Source organism: Planococcus citri, chromosome 5 (genome assembly GCF_950023065.1).
Source record: "Planococcus citri chromosome 5, ihPlaCitr1.1, whole genome shotgun sequence".
In the NCBI taxonomy this organism is placed as follows: Eukaryota; Metazoa; Arthropoda; class Insecta; order Hemiptera; family Pseudococcidae; genus Planococcus; species Planococcus citri.
This window is the reverse complement of record NC_088681.1, coordinates 51,468,780-51,487,441: the sequence shown is the minus strand read 5'-3', so window position 1 is coordinate 51,487,441 and position 18,662 is coordinate 51,468,780. Positions and strand designations below refer to the sequence as shown.

Below are 18,662 nucleotides of genomic sequence, written 5' to 3'. Positions count from 1 at the left end.
GACTGCAAACCAGTTCACACTTATGTATTGCGGATTGCTGTACTTCTGGCGAATTATTACACATCTGTTTTACAGAACTGAGATCACCCAGTATAAAATAAGTTTTTTTTTACATTGGTTTCTTTGGGGGAAAAAAACTACAAAGAATTTTGAAAAATGTCTACGAATGCAAATTTTCAAAAATTCAACAAACGATTGGAATTCAAGTTCAAGAAGTTTGCTTTCGATTGAAATTCCATTTTGAAATATAGGTAGGTAGGTATTTTCCAAGCAATTGACTGACCTTTGAATTCATCAAAGTACTTCATTTCAACGTTGATCTCGAACATAATTTAACATCTTACATACCAGTCTACTAAATTCATAAGATCGACGACTATTTCATATTTCGCTCAACCCCATCGATGTAATTTCTCATCAATGACCATCACAACTTGCGACTCGACAATATTCCTCTTTCATAATCCATCTACAGTACCTTTTTCTTCAACTCTCAGTACTCCTAATAGTTGCAATTCGTTCGACACAATGTAAAACTTGGCCTTTTATCCGGCTAACAAGTAACTAAGTCCAATACTCGAGAGTTGTTAACCTTTCAACTGTGTAATAAGCATAATGTAGCAAAAAGGAATCGCTGAAGCGGACGAGTCGCCGATAGGAGAGTAAACCAAGTAGGTATTTGTCATTTTGCCATAAAATCTTTCTATACGCGGGCACAAAGTGAAAAACCAAGACCGAGTTAAACGAAGCTTAAAGGTTAATAACTGCGTTTCGATAGGTAGGTAAAGGTTTTTCTAATATTTAAGTACTTTCCTACGTAGGTATATCTTTTTTCATTTCGAACCCCACATTTTGGTATATCCATCACCTCACCTCGACCCAATCTGCGTCGTCGTCCTACACGACAACGAATTAGACGCTAATTTACGCTTGAAATATGACCTTTGCGTAAACGATATTCCACCTGTGCTTGCGGTGCCATTCGACCACAATTCTGTGAGCTGATATCTTGCACTCGTAGGCAGCCCACGATACACGATCGCGAAATGTCGTAAATTACGCACGACGTGTTGCTAAATTTTCGCTACACGTATATTATTATAGTATACGACGTATAGATATGCCGAGTATACATATAGAGCACAGCTTCAGCTCTATATAAATTATTATCACAAGTGCACATACGATAAAGATACGGAGACGTAGAGCTACACATACTACCGTATCGAAGTAAATCTCAGCAAAAATTTAGTCGACATAGAAAAGGCGTGTCGCAGTCAGATTTTCAAAAGAAACCCCACAGCAAAAAAAAATTCCGAGGTAAATGTTACATAAATTCGATTACAGTTTTTTTTTTTTTCATCCACACAGCCAGTTATTCTACATATTCGTCTGCTCAGCTTTACTTTTCGTTTTTGCTTTTCACCATCGTCACCAGCATTACCACCAATTCATCCTGCTCCTGCTTCTCCTCCTCTTTCCTACCTTTCAAACACCTATAAATTTTTTGCTAAAATTTTCAGCACGTATTTTTAAAATGCAGTCGACACATACATTGCTACGTGCTCCTCTTCGATACGTGGTGGTTTGCATTTTAAATGCAATTTTGTAAACGACCAATGAACGTAAGAGTACCACACATTTCACCGAGCAACTGAGCAAGGTCATTATGGAGCAGGGAAAATAAACAATTTGCAAATTTTTCAAACCAGAAAATGAGTAAATTAAATGCATACGTTGAAAATGAAACAAACGACAACCATATCCATCAATTTAGATAAGTATTAGAAAATCTTTTCGAATATAAAAATACATCAATATATCATAGACGATAAGTAAGTAATGATAATATAAATTTCACCTCATCCTCTTATTTTATACGTCACCATAAACGATGAAATATTCTCGATAATACGCAATAATATTCGATTCGATATTTTTATTTACTCTTTATTCTCTTTCGCTTCCTGCGATTTTGTTATTCAAAATATTTACGATAATTTATACGCTACGTAGTATACAGAAATACAAAACATAAAGGTACACAATTCGACGAAAAAAGATTGATTTTCTATTGTGAAATATTCCACGACGACAGTCGACAACCCAACGTGTTTCCACACCTCAAGGTACCTACTACCTTTACCTTATACACTGATATTGTACAGCACATTAACGAGTGTAAAAGCACGTCAGTTAGAAATATACTACTTCAACTCTTTAACCACCGTCATGCCCACCTCGTCTCAACACGTACGTATTTCCACACAGTACCAGACAGGATGTCTTTTTTTTTCGCTTACCATAACAATAAGTAAGTACAGCAGGTAGAGGTACACTTTGCATTTGAAAACACAATTGCATATGAACTATTGGCTTTGTTTTTCGTTTCGTATTTCATTTTCAATTCCGTCATTGCATCGTTTGTTTTTTTTTTCTCGTCTCATTTTACGAACAACGTGAATATGATGACGTTATCTTGAAGAGTTTTCGCACTTCGTACAAAATTTGAATGTGGATAGCTCGTGAGAAAAAAATATTGCAGAAGAATTGTGTGTTTTGAGAGTGCATATTTCTCATTTTTTGATTCCCAATTTACTTACTGTAAAGTGTTCGTCACATTTTGTCAAAACACCCAAAAAGTGATAATTTATACATTTAGCTTAAAAAATCCTGTTTTTTTTGTTTTTTTTTTTTAAATTGTCAAAAAGCCTCATTCTTTGCCAAAATTGCATGAAAAATTCCTGCTCTTGAGCTGAACATCCTAAAAGGAATTGATCTTCGTTTCGGTTGCCTAAATAGTCTCGTTTTTTTTCAAATTTGACAAAATTTACCAAAAAAATCCAGTTTTTTGCCTGAATTCCCCCAAAAACTCCAATATTTTGCAATCGTTCCTTAAAGCTTAGCGGTTTTTTTGGGGGTGGGGGAGGGAGGAAGGGGTCAACAAAAAAGTCTCGATATTGTCTAAATTGTCAAACGTACTTTTTTTTCCTTCAAAATTTCCAAAAAGTTCTGCTTTTTGCCAAAATAGTTAAAAAGTCCAATTTTTAGCAAGCTTGTTTAAAAATTCTGTTATCAGCCTAAAATGCCATAAAAATTCATGTTTTCTGCTGCGTCAAAAAAAGTGCAGTTTCTCCCCAGAATTGCAGAAGAAGATCCCATTGTTTGCCGAAATTGTCAGAATGTTTTTTCTGTCAAATAATCCTGTTTATTTTCGCTTCCAATGTTCTGCCTATTTTTCTGCAATAGGTATTCACTTGTAAAAACAAAATCTCGGATCAGTTTTTGTCAATCGTCAAAAAGTCCAAATTTTTGTCATAAGCCAAAAAAGTGTTGTTTTTGTTTTTGAAACCGCCAAAAGTCTTTATTTTTGCCAAAGCTGTCAAGAAATTTTGTTTTTTCTGCATGAAATTGTAAATAAATTCTGTTTTCTTCCTCAAATTCGTCCTGTTTTCTTCCTACCTATGTGAAAGAAGACCTGCTTTTCTCTAGAATTTCCGAAGCTGGTCCCATTTTTTTGGCTGAAATTGTCAAAAAGTTCAAATTTTCTGTCAATAAAGACCACTTTTTTGGCCTAAATTCTAAAAAAAGAAATCAATGTTTTGTCGAAATTCCTAAAAAATGTTTGTTTTTTTTTTTAATTTTTTGAAGGAGGTGCTACGAGTAACTGGAGGAAATAAAAATAAAGGAATTCCAAAAAATTATGTTTTCAATTTTTTATTAAAATGGTAGGTACTCACAAATTCTTTATATTTGACTTCAATTTGAACGAAACCAAGTTTGATAGAAATAAAAAAATTAATGAAGAAATTCACATAAAAAAGTTGTTGCTCACTAAAATTTTATTTGAGATAACCTTTTGGTTTCAAAATTGAAAAAAATATCTATCACAAAAAATTATCAATTTTTTTTTATTTCTGTAGAAAAGTTACAACAGATCATTGTTATTTTTGAACATAGGACCAATACTTGGAATGCGAGGCTGGGGTGGGTTATCCCTTGACGGAAGAGGGGTAAAAATTGCTAACATTCCATTCTAGTGAAAAATTTAATTCTGAATACTGTTTTAAATTTCAGGCCAAAGAGTTGCATTAAACCGAATTTTCGTGAGAAGTAAAAATTAAGGGTCTTTCAGCTAATTTTCAATTTTTTCCAGAAATTTCAAATGATTCCAGCAACGTCAGTTCAGAAGTAAATTTTTAATCAATCTGTAAATTTTGGCGAAAAATTGTGATATCATCTGATACATATGCCCGCATCACTGTCCTGTTTAAAAACACGGTTTTTTAAATATTTTGCAAGCTTTAGACCAATTTGAAATTTTTTGAGGCAATTAAAAACTCGCTGAAAGCTGAAGAATGGCTAAAACTAGTAGATTTCGATTTTAAGGGAAAGAAGGATTAAAGTAAAGTGATTATTCGTACTCGTTCAATTTTTTCACTATGAAAAGAGCTTTTCGCATTTTCTTACTAAATTTCATAAGATCCAATTTTAAACTTCAGCAGGGAAAATTCATTTTGAAAATTTAAAAAATTTTTTAAAATTTAATAGAAATGAAAGCAGTTGTTTTAGAGGTGATTTTCGAACTTTTTCATAAAATATAAATTTTGATCAGCAAAATGAACCGCTCTAATGGGCTATTCTTAAGACTCTGGTGATTTTTAAATTTTCTCCAAAAACTTGAAATCATTCTTGAAATGCCGAAAATTAACTTTGTAATCAATAACTTTGATCTGGGCTTATTGGGCACCGTCTCGACTATTTCAGGTAGTCATTCTGAAGTTTCTGTAGTGCTAGTCCAAAAGTGAATTGAGCAATTTGTAAATTCCAGAAAAAAAAGTGATTGCTAAAAAAAACACTCGTTACACTTTGAAAATTTGATTTTTTTCACTTTTTCTGGAATTTATACAAATTGATCAAACATTTACTTTTGAACTGGCACTTTAAAAATTTCACGACAATCGCCTGAAACAGTCGAAAGGGTGTCTAAATAGCCCCGACCAAATTTCTAAGCGTCAAAGTTCATTTTTGGGCTTTCCAGCGTGATTTAAAGTTTCTGTGAAAAAAATTGGAAGATCTCTAGAGACTTCAGAATGACCCAAAACTAGTGGTTGTTGACGTGTGAAAAACTCAAGAGTACAGGGTATGTACTTCAATCAGGGCCACAAAATTGAACCTACTTAATCTCGCCAGATGAGAGAAGACGATGAATAACACAAACACTGTGCTTCGTCACATCTTTTCAATTATTTCGCGAAACACAAACTGAGCGAGCGCTTTCACCCAACTAATTTCTGCAAAAAAAACTTTATTATACAAAATGACTTCACATTTTTCTCCTTCCAAGTACACTTAAGACACAAGCAAATCGCTCGGGAATTTCATGAATAGATACTGATCATCATCGTAAACAAAACGATCACGATTACTCGATGACCATAGGTACGAGTACAAACCAACGAACCTATCTATACGATAAATATATTACAAATTTATGTGTAACATTTCACACCTCTTCCTCCTTCTCTTGCTTCTGCTGAAGTTTTAAAAACGCAAATCGCCATCTATTCGACAGCAAAGACAATGGAGGACGACGTAACCAAATCTGGGTCACAGTGTAAGTGTACCTACTCCACAAATCACTCCCAATATTACTTACAAATAGTATCAATTTTTATATTTACACATTTAGTATTTCGCGACGAGGCAAAATTGTACGAGTTACCCACGCCATGCCAAGGGTGAATTTCATCGAACAAAGTGCCTCAATTTTCTGCACTCTCGCTCAGTGCCTTTAAAAACTTTACAATACCTATTTCAATTCCGCAAAAATATCGTATAAATAACTGGTCCATCTCTCCAACACACGTACAAATATATTACATACAAAATATTACACATATCTCTTCCTCAAAATACGCTAATCCGTCGCTTCTAAGTACACACCGGAGAGATTTATACGAGTAATATGAAAAATGGCTCGCCGTCGTGTATATTTGTTCATCGTCGCGTAAATACCATAAACGAAAACGCGGAGACAATTTCTATACCAATGTTTCACTCTTTAGTACTTCGCTGCGTTGTTTTTAATCGGCCAAGTTTTGTTTATATTGAGTATTATTTTACCCATGTAGCCGGAAGCTCGTTCCCAAAGTCGTCGTCACCGCGCTTATTTCAGTATTACAGCTCTAAATATAGTAGTATTTCGTCTTTATTGTATTTACCCATACGCACAATGCATTCTCGTGGTATTGCGAATCGTATCTTCGTCTTTTATCAGCACCCCAGTTATCTTAGAATGAGTGGCCGAATCACAAGAGTTTGACGTAGCCATCTTACGAGCATAATCTACTATACTATGTACTTGGTTATCGTTAACGAGCGCCAAGATTCGCTATCTTAGATCCAATTCATCGTTAAGAAAATTAGATAAAACAGAAGTTAATGCGGATGAAAGTTTGCCACTGATAGAGAAGCTTCTCGGTTTAATATCGACATTGGTAAAAAAGATGAAGATGAAGGAAGGGTCATTCCATGTCAACCAACTCAACCAAAAAAAGGCGATTTTGAAAGTCATGTCTTTCGATTTCGCTCATTTTTTTTTTACAATATCTACCCACCCAGTAAGTAAGAAAGCCGCAATCAGTTTGGTCCCAGCCCCCTCGGGGGGCGGGTGGGGGGCTTCCATTATTTTCACATTGTCTCGAGGTACTCAACTTCAGCAGCCCATTCCTCCAAAACTATGATACTTTGATCAAAACTGATTTCACAGTTCGAAAGGGCATTGAATTTTAAACTCTTTAAGTATTTCGAAATTTTCAAAAGTTGAAAGTTTGAAAGTTCAAATTTCAAAATGGCGCTGTAAGTGGGAGCTACCATTTAAAATTTTGAAAAAATTTCCATAGATGTACATTTTGATACCTTTTTGAAATATTTAGGTTTCGAGATGGCACTCGTTGACGGAGGGCAAGCACCCCCACCCCCAAATTTGGGTGAAACTTTCAAAAGAAAATCTGGGGCATGCGATATATCGAATTGTATGTTTTCGGCGACGCTGAACACGAATATGTCATCAGATTTTTGATTGGACCCCATCCACGGCCCCCGGCACACAGTGGTCCCTGTGAAAATCTAGGCGGCCAAAACTATGAAAATGAGTATCTGGGGGTTTTTTGATGCGCTGAATCCATTTTTCATACTCTTTTGACATAAAAAATGAATGCGGTACCGTGAAGTGGGGGCAAAATGCAAAAATTTACAAAAATATGATGTGACGTATCAAAGTAATGTTTTCGAACCTGTAGAACACGTTTCTGCAACTATTTTGACACAAAAAATCAAAGGGGTACCGGGGAGTGGGGGCAAAATGCAAAAATTTACAAAAAAATGATGTGACATATCAAAGTGTATGTTTTCAAACATGTAGAACACGTTTCTGCAATTATTTTGACATAAAAAATTGAAGGGGTACCAGGGAGTGGGGGTAAAACGCAAAAATTTACAAAAAAATGATGTGACATATCAAAGTATATGTTTTTGAACCTGTAAAACATGTTTTTGCAATTATTTTGGATTTTGGCAAAAAAATTGATAGGGTACCGGGGAGTGGCGGTAAACTGCCAAAATTGAAAAAAATTTATGAAAACTGATAATGTGATGTTTTCTGAGAAGAGGTACATAATGTTTCAAAAAATGGATTCTAGTACTTGAAAGTGCGTAGAATAACATGGAATAAGTTAAATTTACGATAAGAATACGTTTGCATTATAAAAACGTAAAAAATAAGATAAAATGAGACAAATTTTTTTTTAAAAATTGATTTTTTTTTTATTTTTACTTTTTTTTGCAAATATATCAAAAACTAAGCCTCCTAGAAAAAAACTAATGACATCATGTCGATTGGAAATTCGATTCTCTACAATTTTCTTCAACAGAATTTTTCCGTAGAATGCTTTGTTCCGCCTCCAGATAGCTTTAAAAGTTTTGAGCGCTCAAATTTTCGACTGACACTAACTTCAAAATGCGCTTTCATCACACTTTTCGGCCAAATTATGTGTTTCACATGTCAAACAACCAAAATCCGTGAAAAAACAATTTTTTCAAAATTTTGACTTATTTTTACATTTTTGCCTCTACTGTAAAAAAACATTTTCTGACTTATGGTACCTTTTGTCAGAGCAGGTCACATTACAAATCTTTAAATATTTCCATGTTTTCCAATGCCATCAAAATTATTGAAACACTGGTTTTCATTTCAGAAGGAATGTACTCTCGAGTTGAAAACACTGATAATATTCAGAGATGTGTTGTTTTCAACTTCCTGTGTTCAGTTTTGAATATTCAATCAGCGTTTTTTCACAAAGTAGCAAGAAGTAGCAAAAAGTAATGAGTGCGGGTTAAAGTACATACCCCGAGGCAGCTATTCTCGGTTATGGTACTTTACATAAATTTGCACATTTTTTTGTTTTGCACTTCTATCCTAAAATATAGTATAGGAAACCCCCTTACTTCAAACGCGGATTAATCCACTTTCTAAACATCGAAACAAAAAAACAAATACAGATTCAAAATCTGCAGAAAAAATGCTATTTATAACCACAAACATCGATTTCATAAACACATTGTTGTTCAAATGCAGGAGGTTACAAAAACTTGCACGTTTTGTGAAACCAATCTGTAGTATAGCCATGCCCACTTCGCGAGCTTCTGGAGCAAGGAGCTGGGCATCAAGCCATCTCGCGAACATCATAATAGATGCCTTGATTCATATACAACACAAGGACATTTTTGTTTTGGTCGGGCAGTATGATTCATTTTTGGGGTTTTGGCCGCCTAGATTTTCACAGGGACCACTGTGCGGCACTTCACCAAAGGGGGTAAAAATTCAAAAAAGTGTTTTGTTCGTGCGACACATGAAATAGTATGTTTTTTGTAACGCTAAATACGAATATGACGTCAGATTTTCAATTGGACCCCATCCACGGCCCCCAGCACCTCCCCAAGGGGGGTTAAAGTCAAAAAAATGGTTTGATTCGTGTGACACATGAATAAAAAATTTTAAAGTGCATTCAACTCTCTTCTTCACTCACCTAATTTCAATTTTAATGATTTCTTTCTCCTTTTTTTGATGATTTCTGTTAGTTACTTGTACATCACTTTCTTTTAGTTTGTAGTTCTTCCTTTCAGATTTTGTGCTCCTTTCATCAGTTTTTAATTGTAATTCATTATTTACCTACCACGATTTTTTCAGAATTAAAATCTATTTGCGTTTTACTTTTTTTTTTGATTTATGGTGTTCTTTTGGTTGTAATTTTTTTTCAAGGATTTTCACAATTTTTTCAGCGTTTTACAATTTTTTTTTTTTAGTTTTCATGACTATTTCCAATTCTTTCAATTTACATGATTCTTTCAGTGTTTACGAATTTTTTTTAGTTATTTATTATGGGCTGCTTAAATTTTTGTTATTTTTTCCTGCTTTCATAATTTCCTTCGGTTCTCACATTTTCTGCCTATTTTGAGATTTCTATCAAATTTATAAATTGGCATTCCCATTATTATTATTATCTCTTATTATTATTATTAATTTTTTCTTTGCATTTTGATAATTCCTCTCAGATTTTATGACCTTTTGGACATAAATTATTATTTTTTTATTTTAGAAAATTTTTAATTTTTCTGAAACGAAGCTACGGCAATTTTTTTTTAATTTTACATTTGTAAGAACAAAAAATCTGATTTATTTGAGTTTTTATACTTAATTTCATTCTGGTTTTATGGTGTTCTTGTGGTTTTTTAAATGTATTTTTATTACTTTTTTAGTTTTTTAGGTTTTCATAATATTTTTATCCATGAGTTCTTAAGTTTTCAGTGCTGCTTTCAATGTTTATATGATCTCTTTCTCCCAATTCTCTTTCCGTTGTTATGATTTTTTCAGTTTTTATAATCGATTTTAAACTACCTATACAATTTTTTTATTTTGTTTTGTTTTATATGAACTCTTTCAATTCTTATAATTCTTTGCAGTGTATGTTTTTTTCTGTTATTATCTTTTTTTTTTTTATAATGTATATTTCATCATGAGTTACTTTACTGTTTTTGTAATTTTTTTGGGTACCGAACTACCTAGTTATTTTCAATTTCTTTTAGATTTCATAATTTCTTTCAAATTATATGATTTTTTTTAAGCTGTTTGGTATATTTTTTTTGAAAGGGGAGGGGGGGGGGGGGTAAATTAATATTGTTTGAATGTTTGAGCACAACAATCACTTCTTCTTGACATAATGCCCGGCTTTTAAAAACAGAAAAAAATGACCAATTTGTGACATTATCATATTTTGTTTGACTTTTACAAAAATTCAGAAAATTATTAAGTACATATGTAATACTATTCTCTAAAAAACACACACATTTAACAATATTACAATTAATACTTTCCTTTGATAATGACCTAGGACTTGCTTCGGAAAAAAAAACTTCAAAAAACACACATTGTAAGTAACATTATCTTTTTTTTAAATATATCAAAAATTAAAAAAAGTACCAAAAACCCCTCAGAGAATTTCAGCAACAATTTCAACACCAGAAAAACATTACCTACACTTCACTTTTAAAAAGACACTAAAATAAAAATTGATTATAACCTTTAAAAATAGGTACCTACCGATTTGATTCAAAAACGAATTTATTTTTGATTATAACAGTGATTTTTTTCTTACAGTGTTGAATATGTACTCACATTAAGTGTTTTAAAATTTTTTTCAGTGCAAAATTTTCAAAATTTTTGAACAGACGTTTTAAAAATTAAAGGAAAGTGGGTTCCGGTGTGCTTGATGATCAAAGAAATGAATTATGATTGTAGTGTTGTTTTTAACGTGCTTTTCGTTAGTGAAACGAGTTGACTGCTGTGTGCACAACTGTACTGTTTTGCTACTCGCAGATAAAGTGTTGCACCAAGCTGTATAAAGCTAGAAAGTTTGGAACTTTCAGGTATCGCTTCTCGGCCTTTTGGCTAAGATCAAAGTGTAGTATCTGTTCTTATCAGCTTAACTTCTGGTATGCTCTCCATGGGAGGGCGAAGTCGTTAATCGTATTTTTGGAGCCGGACGGAGGCTGCGAGGCTTGCTTCTCCTCCGTCACGGGTCGACCCGGTATCGCAGTTCTTCCGGGACCGGCCCACATTATTAATGTGTTTGAATTTCGAAATCGCGTGTAAGATCGATGTCCAGCATCCGCGAAAATTATTGTCCGGCTCCGATTCCGAAGAAGTATCATTACGCGACTCGTGTCGATTTGTTTCGCATTTGCCGAGCGGTTCCCAGAAATCGTTTAAGTACTGTACTCGAAGATACACGGAAAGAACAAGTGCTACGTTGAATATCTGTCAAAGGTTCCCGAATTCGTCGCTGTCACTGTCATCTGCTCGAAGGTCCAGAATGTTCGCTGCCGCTGTCTGCTGTTGCTGTTCGCGGGTGGGCTGTAGAAACGAGCGAAGTCCGTAGCAGTGCCTGGAATGTACTGGAACGTGTGTCGCATCCTGTCGCGGTGGCCTAACGGTAACGAAACGAAGGATAGCCATTCATTGTGACTCTGGTAAAAAAAAAGAATCTTTTTACTTACGGCCACATGATCCTACATACATAACGTGGAGCTGCTACACTACTTTATTTTATTTTTACGCGCTGTTTAGTGGATTTACATTTAACCGAGCTGATATGTCCGATAGGGAATTGATAGGGATAGACTGTGTCGCCGTTGGGACAGAGGTAATTTTAATCAAATTTCCCTTCAGCGAGTCCCTACGCTGCGGGGAATGCTATGGGATTGGGGGGGTTAGGGCAGGCGGGGAATATAAAAATTACGCCGATCTCGTGCGCCATGCTAAAAAGAAGCATTCCGTAAAGTCGGCGGAATACGTGTGTCATACTTGTGGGCATAAGGAGAAAGATCTTAGGAAAATTAAATCACACGTAACTAAGGAACACGTGGGCGAAAATTTACAGGGGGAGGTAAGTGAAGTAAGGGCAGAAGCGACTCCTAGCGGACCGCCGCGGGCTGCCACGAACCCTAGGGCTCGGGGTGGCTCACGGGGTGTTCGCCGGAGATCCAGGCAAGAGGCTTCGGCTACAGCAGGGGTACGAGGAGGTGATGTACCAAACTCGTCGAACAATTCAGCCTTTCGCGAACATGAGGACGCGCGACCGCCAAGAAATCAATGTTTTGCGGCCCGCGCGAACGTTACGAGCGTTGAAAGTGAGGGATCCGAGATCGACGAGCCGAAAACACCTCTGAGTAGCCCCCCTGTACCTACACCAATGACGGCGCTGCCTCAAACTTTGCATCGAAATTTTCAAGTAGGTTCTGAGGTTGAGTCAGCCAATCTAGATGGGGACACTGACCAACGGAGGGGGTAGGACAAACACACTGGAAAATAGCGACACACCAAATACGTCAACTGGAGGCTCCGAGGCGAATAGGGAGGAAGAAGGGATTGAAGGGGAAGTCGAGCCACAAGCGCAGGCCATAGCAAGCAGCGAGGGATCAAGCCAAATAGACGATGTCGTCGATCTCGATGCGTTGTGTCAGGCTGCTGGTCCTAAACTGGGACGCTGGATTCGTGAGCTTGCGGGGGTGGGACAGTGGGAGGATTTCGAGGCGATGGTAGAGACGTGTGTAGCCGAGGTGTTTGGACAACAGGAGCAGCGTCCTGTCAACACACACACTGACGACACAACGCCTACGCCAGCACCCCGATCACCTCACTTCAACCAACCACGCACGCGGCGAGGGGGCCAACTGCAGTACGACGCAGCCGATGCGACGAGACTGCAGAAGCTCTACCGCCAGAATCGTGCGAAGGCCATGGCGCAAATAAAAAATTCCGAGTCAAATTTCTGTCAGATCGAGGGGGACAAAATTGAGGAACATTTTAAGGGGGTATTTGGGCCAAAAACGTATGAAAAGGACTCGACTAGTATGAGGGAGGCACTGAGCGAATTGGGGTCAAACGCATCCACGGACGACTCCCAAAAAGCTCTGCTTTCCCCCATTACTAGAAAACAAATTGTGGCGCGACTTCGGAAAACCAAAAATACAGCCCCGGGTCCAGACCACATCCCATATTGGGTCTTGAAAAAACATGACCCAAAGGGATACCTCCTTGAAGCCATTTTTTCTCGCTGTTTCGAAGAAGGACGTGTACCCTCCTCATGGAAATCGGGTAACACTGTCCTTATCTATAAAAAAGGCGTCAAGGAGGAGATCAGCAACTGGAGGCCATTGACCCTGTGCAATTGCATTGGCAAATTGTACTCGGCGCTGTTGGCCGACAGGATCTCGGTTTGGGCCAGGGAGGGGGGGTCATCTGTCATGGGAGCAGAAGGGTTTCATGCCCTACGAGGGTTGTCACAAACATAACTTCGTGATACAGTCTATTATGGATGACGTTAGGCGCAGAAAGCGCGAAGTTGTATTGGTCTGGCTCGACCTTTCGAATGCATTTGGCTCTATCCCCCATGACTACCTTATAGATAGTCTTAAAGCCCACCAACTCCCCCCCAAAATTCAAAAAATTGTACAGGATTTGTACACTGATGCCAGAACCAAAATCCGAACTGCTCAGGGGTACACCTCGGAGGTCCCCATACAGGCAGGGGTCAAGCAAGGTGACGAACTGAGTCCAGTGATCTTTGACCTCGGCCTGGAGCCTGCGATATGTTCGGCAGTAAAGTTAGGGAACACCCACGGATACGAGCTACAGGGTCGCCGGTATTCTGCTCTAGGGTACGCTGATGACATATTCCTAGTGGCAGAGAACTTCCAAGCTGCGGAAGTTATGCTGGCGGGTGTAAATCGTATTGCCAGTGGGGCAGGGCTGCACTTCAACGCCGCAAAATGTGCCAGTCTCCATATAGATTGTAGGACAACCCCCAGGGTATTGAACTCGATTCTGAAAATTGGCGGGGAGCCCATTGGGGCGCTCAAGGAGGGGGACACATACCCCTACTTGGGCATCCCTGTGGGGTTCCGCGCCGATCAAACGCCAAAAGACACCATCCAGGAAACATTAGATTTGGTCAAAAAAATAGAGGAGAGCGTCCTAGCGCCGTGGCAAAAGCTTGATGCGATTGCCACCTTTGCCATGCCGAAGCTAGAATTTATCATAAGGGGGGCCCACATCGAGAAGCGTCATTTCACCACACTCGATGGCGCCATCAAGCGAGCCGCGAAAGCGGCCTTGGGCCTACCCTCGCGAGCCAGCAATGAGGTAATTTACGTCAGTAGGCGGAGAGGAGGCGCGTGCCTTCTGCCATTGAAAGACCTCGCCGATATTGCAAGAGTAGTACACGGATTCCGTTTACTAACCTGCAATGATCATAGAATTGCGGAGCTCGCGGGGAAAACCCTGGAAACTGTGGTGCGGAGGAAGTTGGGCAAGTCTTCTTCGACAGGCAGTATTACCAAATACCTGTCAGGGAGCCTGTCTGATGAACTGAAGCGTGATGGTGGTGATATAGCTTCGCTATGGTCTAGGGTGAGAGCGGCGTCGGGGCGACTCAACAAGGGGATTTTTCTTAAGTGGGGCTACTCCAGTGTTTTAAAGCGATGGCATGTAGAAATTGGTGGTTCGGCTGAGGAGAGGAGGGTTAAGGTAGATGGAGCGCACAGAGGTCTACTGAGCTATAACTTGAGAGAGTCTAGGCGCGCCAGCTACCTCCGTCGTCTACTCGCCAAACCAGACCAAGGCAAGGTATGGGATATCTCGTCGCGACACTCAGCATCTAACCATTTTCTAGGAAATGGAAAGTATACGAGGTTCGCTGACTGGAGGTTCATACATCGAGCCAGACTCGATCTACTGCCATTGAACGGGGCTAAAAGATGGATACCCAGCGGCGGGGCAGTCGATAAGAGATGCCGGAGATGTGGACACTCTCTGGAGACCCTGCCACACGTCCTCGATCACTGTTTGCAGTATTCGGAAGCCTGGAAGCGCAGACACGACGCTGTGCTTGACAGACTCGCCGGAGCGGTGAATGACAGGGATTGGGGTGAGGTGCGGGTGAACCGGAATGTGCCGGACATTGACAGCAATCTGAGGCCGGACTTGGTCGCGCTTGATCAGGTTGGTAAGCGAGTGGTGATCGTAGATGTATCGATCCCTTTCGAGAACCGTTGTGCCTCTTTTGCTGATGCTCGGAGACCCAAAATTGAAAAATATGCGGATATTTCCAATGAGCTTCGGCAAAAGGGGTATGCAGTTTACACGGACGCGATGCTGATTGGGGCACTGGGTTCCTGGGATCCGGCGAACGATGCTGTCCTCCGAGAGCTTCGGATCTCGAGGCGGTACGCGTCGGTGATGAGGAGACTCATGTGCTCTGACAGCATCAAGTGGTCAAGGGACCTGTACGTCACGTTCATCACTGGCAAACAGCAATGGGAAGACAGGCCGACCAACTCTGACCCCCCAACCACCCCTGCAGTCGACTCCCCTGAAGAGACTACCTAGACGATTCTATTATTATTATGATTTTTCTTTTTTTTCCCTCCCCTCTTAAGTTTTCGAATTCGATAAGTTGTAACGAAGCGATCTGGGCCCCTTGGGGGACCCACTTCTAATTTTTGTTTTTGTAATTTTCAAGTAATTTCGATGTAACTATATGGCCCTCGCGGGGCGGCCTAATCTGTATTATTTTTTTAATAAATTCTTACTTTTAAGTTTGTAACAATATTTTCTAAATAAACTTTAAATCTGTTCTTATCAGCTTAACATCTGATACGTATTCCATTGGGATACCAGAATGTTAAACTTATTTTTGGAACCGGGCGGATGGATGGGGCTTGCTCCTCCTCTGCCACGGGTCGACCCGGTATTGCAGTACCTCCGGGACCGGCCCACACTAATTAAAACTCATAAGCTACACTACAGTCACACACATAGAGCTTGTGAAGATTAATTATGGATAATTGAATACTAACTTACAGAGAATTAAAGAATTAAAATAAAATTAAAGTCTTCATCATTATTTAATATTTCATTGAAATATTTCGAAAAACGTGTTGTTTTTAGTTTCTTTCAATTCAAAAATGATATTCAATTCATGTTGGCAAATCGCAAACAACATCCAACAGTTAAATTATTAACTCAAAAAGGTTAATTTTAAAAATATCAAAATTTTTTTGAAAATTTGGTTCTTCATCAATGTTGAAACCTTTCATAAAAATATTTCAAAAAACGTCTTGAGTTTAGTTTCAATTTAAAATAAATTCATGTTGGAAAATCGTAAACAACATCTAACAGTTGAATTATTCACAAAAAGTTAGATTTTTAAAAATACCAAACATTTTGAAAATTTGGTTCTTCATCGATATAGAAAACTACTGCAATGATGAATTTTTTCCCGCATTCTTTCAAAATGTCTTAATACCTTATGTATTATCAAATATGCTCCTTTTTACTCCTTCTATAATCCTCATTCAGACTCAAGAATACACAACTTCCTTTAAAAAAAAAAACACTCCTTTCAAAACTTGACAATTTTTGGAGATCTACAAAAAACAATTCAAAAGAATTTTCATTTTTCAAATGCAAATTGTAATGTGAAATTTCACATATAAATAATGTATTCGTGTTCACAACGATAAGGTTTAACTAATTACTTGTAAAAATATTAATAATGAGATCAGACTATTTCTGGTAAGATGAATTTTTGATTTTTTTCCATCTATTCCTAGAAAGTGTTCCATTATTTACAGTGAGAATAGTCATAATGAGCTCTTTTTGATTACTCGATTCAAAAAACACTACCAAAATTCACTTCATCTGCATTCTACGAAGGCAACCGACATTTCCTCAATTTTTCCTCTCACTTTTCGATCTGACATTTTCACATTGTTTGAAATCTCGTACGTAACCATACAACACATGGATGTACAACATGTAGGTATACCTACATTACATTCGTCTATCTTCTCATCTATCTCCATCTTCGATACCTCCCCCTCACCGCCTTACTCCATATACGTAACAGGCACAGGTATAGGCAACACACAGTTCTGCGCATCATATCCTTTATGTACAGTTCATCTTATTACACAAACGCATACCTACACATATAACAAATCCCTGCCACAGGCAATAAATCACAAGACGGAACTGTTTTGCTGATGTTGGTTTCGGTCTGTCTTGTCTTTTATTTAAAAGCCAACCTTTAGGCTTTTCCTCTTCCTTGTATTCCCGCACTTCGTCTCTTTGTCGAGCTATCTTTCTTAAAAGGAAGTTACTTTTCGTCTGGTGACTTGCGATATATTCTTGCCTATCCTACCAACTCTCGTATAGTCCTACCTACTAAATATACCTACTGTATCGTTTTCAATTCATCGTAATACTGCTCGTACATTTCGCTACACCAGAAACTTCTCTTCTTGTGCCTGTGTTGCGACGAGAACGAGATGGCGTTATGTGTATTATCTTTTCTCTTCGCCTTCACGAGACACCTTTACACCTTTGTAAAAAGGCTTACTAATAACCTTACGTACGTGTGTGAGGTGCGGCGGGTTGGTTTGCTTTCGCGAACAAACGTTTAATTTACCTTCATAAATCAACTGTTTGTTTGCATGTATGTACCTCTACCTACGATGCTGCTACGTATATCGTGTATCTAACGTGTACAAAGACGCGAATGCATGCTTCTGAAAACGTGTTTGATCTTTTTCCTCGATCATAAAAGTCATTTAGAAAAACACGCCTTTTAACAATCATCTTCTCGCCAAGTTCCCAGCTCGATGAATCAATTAATGACGATCGTTTCCGAACCGCCTTAATGACCTCGGTTGTTGTGAAATTTCTCGTGTAGGTAAAGGTATACACACGTGGCTTGTGAATACGACTGGAAACTTATATGAAAGCCTCAGCAGCCGAGTAAACTTCCAGAATTGCACCAAGATATCTTGTTTTCTTAAAGATGCTTCCGTAGTTTCACGATTTGCCTGACAAGAGAACTTTTTGAATTGCCAGTCTCCAATGTGGATCAAAAAAGTATGCCCCAAAACCAACATAACCAAAATTTCAAGCTCTCGAGTACATTTTTAAATTTTAAAAACTAGTAAAACTTATTTTGAAGGTAATTTTTAAACTTTTTTACAAAATATAAATTTTTTGAAGCACAGCCAGTCAACATGAGAGTAGTTCCTACAATTCAACTCTGACACATCAAAAACAACGAGTATTAGGCCATTCTGGAGCCTCCAGCGATTTCTAAATTTTCTCCAGATATTTCCAGTCATCCAGGAAGGGCAAAAAATAAAGTTTAGCCCATAATTTGATGTTTCTGGAGATAACTGAAAAATCGCCGAAGGCTCCAGAATGGCCAAATACTCGTTGTTTTTGATGTTTGGGAGTTGAAATGAAGGAATTACTTCCATATTGGTTCACTTTGCTCCAAAAATTTATATTTCATAAAAAAAAGTTCAAACATCGCCCTAAATAGTCCAGTCATTTTAGCAAAATTTTTAGTCGAACCTCGAAAAAATTGGGGGAAAACTGAAGTTTGGACTCGAAAATATTTTGACCAAAGTTGCACACATCAACTTGTCTGCTACCCCCGCAAGAGGTCATTAACCTTTATCAATCTACGTATTTCGGACATGTCGCCGAAATGAAG

The 18,662-nt window shown here is 38.0% G+C and overlaps 1 protein-coding gene, 1 non-coding gene and 1 pseudogene across 5 annotated transcripts in view; 2 read left to right on the top strand and 1 right to left on the bottom strand.

Moving 5' to 3' along the window:
• The window catches only part of LOC135849338 (uncharacterized), a 181,731-nt gene that overhangs the window by 20,266 nt on the left and 142,803 nt on the right, over positions 1-18,662 (bottom strand). The gene's annotated exons all lie outside the window — the stretch shown is intronic.
• Positions 10,989-11,181, top strand: LOC135849566 (U2 spliceosomal RNA). Its single transcript, XR_010559581.1, has one exon. It is a non-coding gene; the product is annotated as a U2 spliceosomal RNA (small nuclear RNA).
• LOC135849568 (U2 spliceosomal RNA) lies at positions 15,728-15,903 on the top strand (annotated as a pseudogene).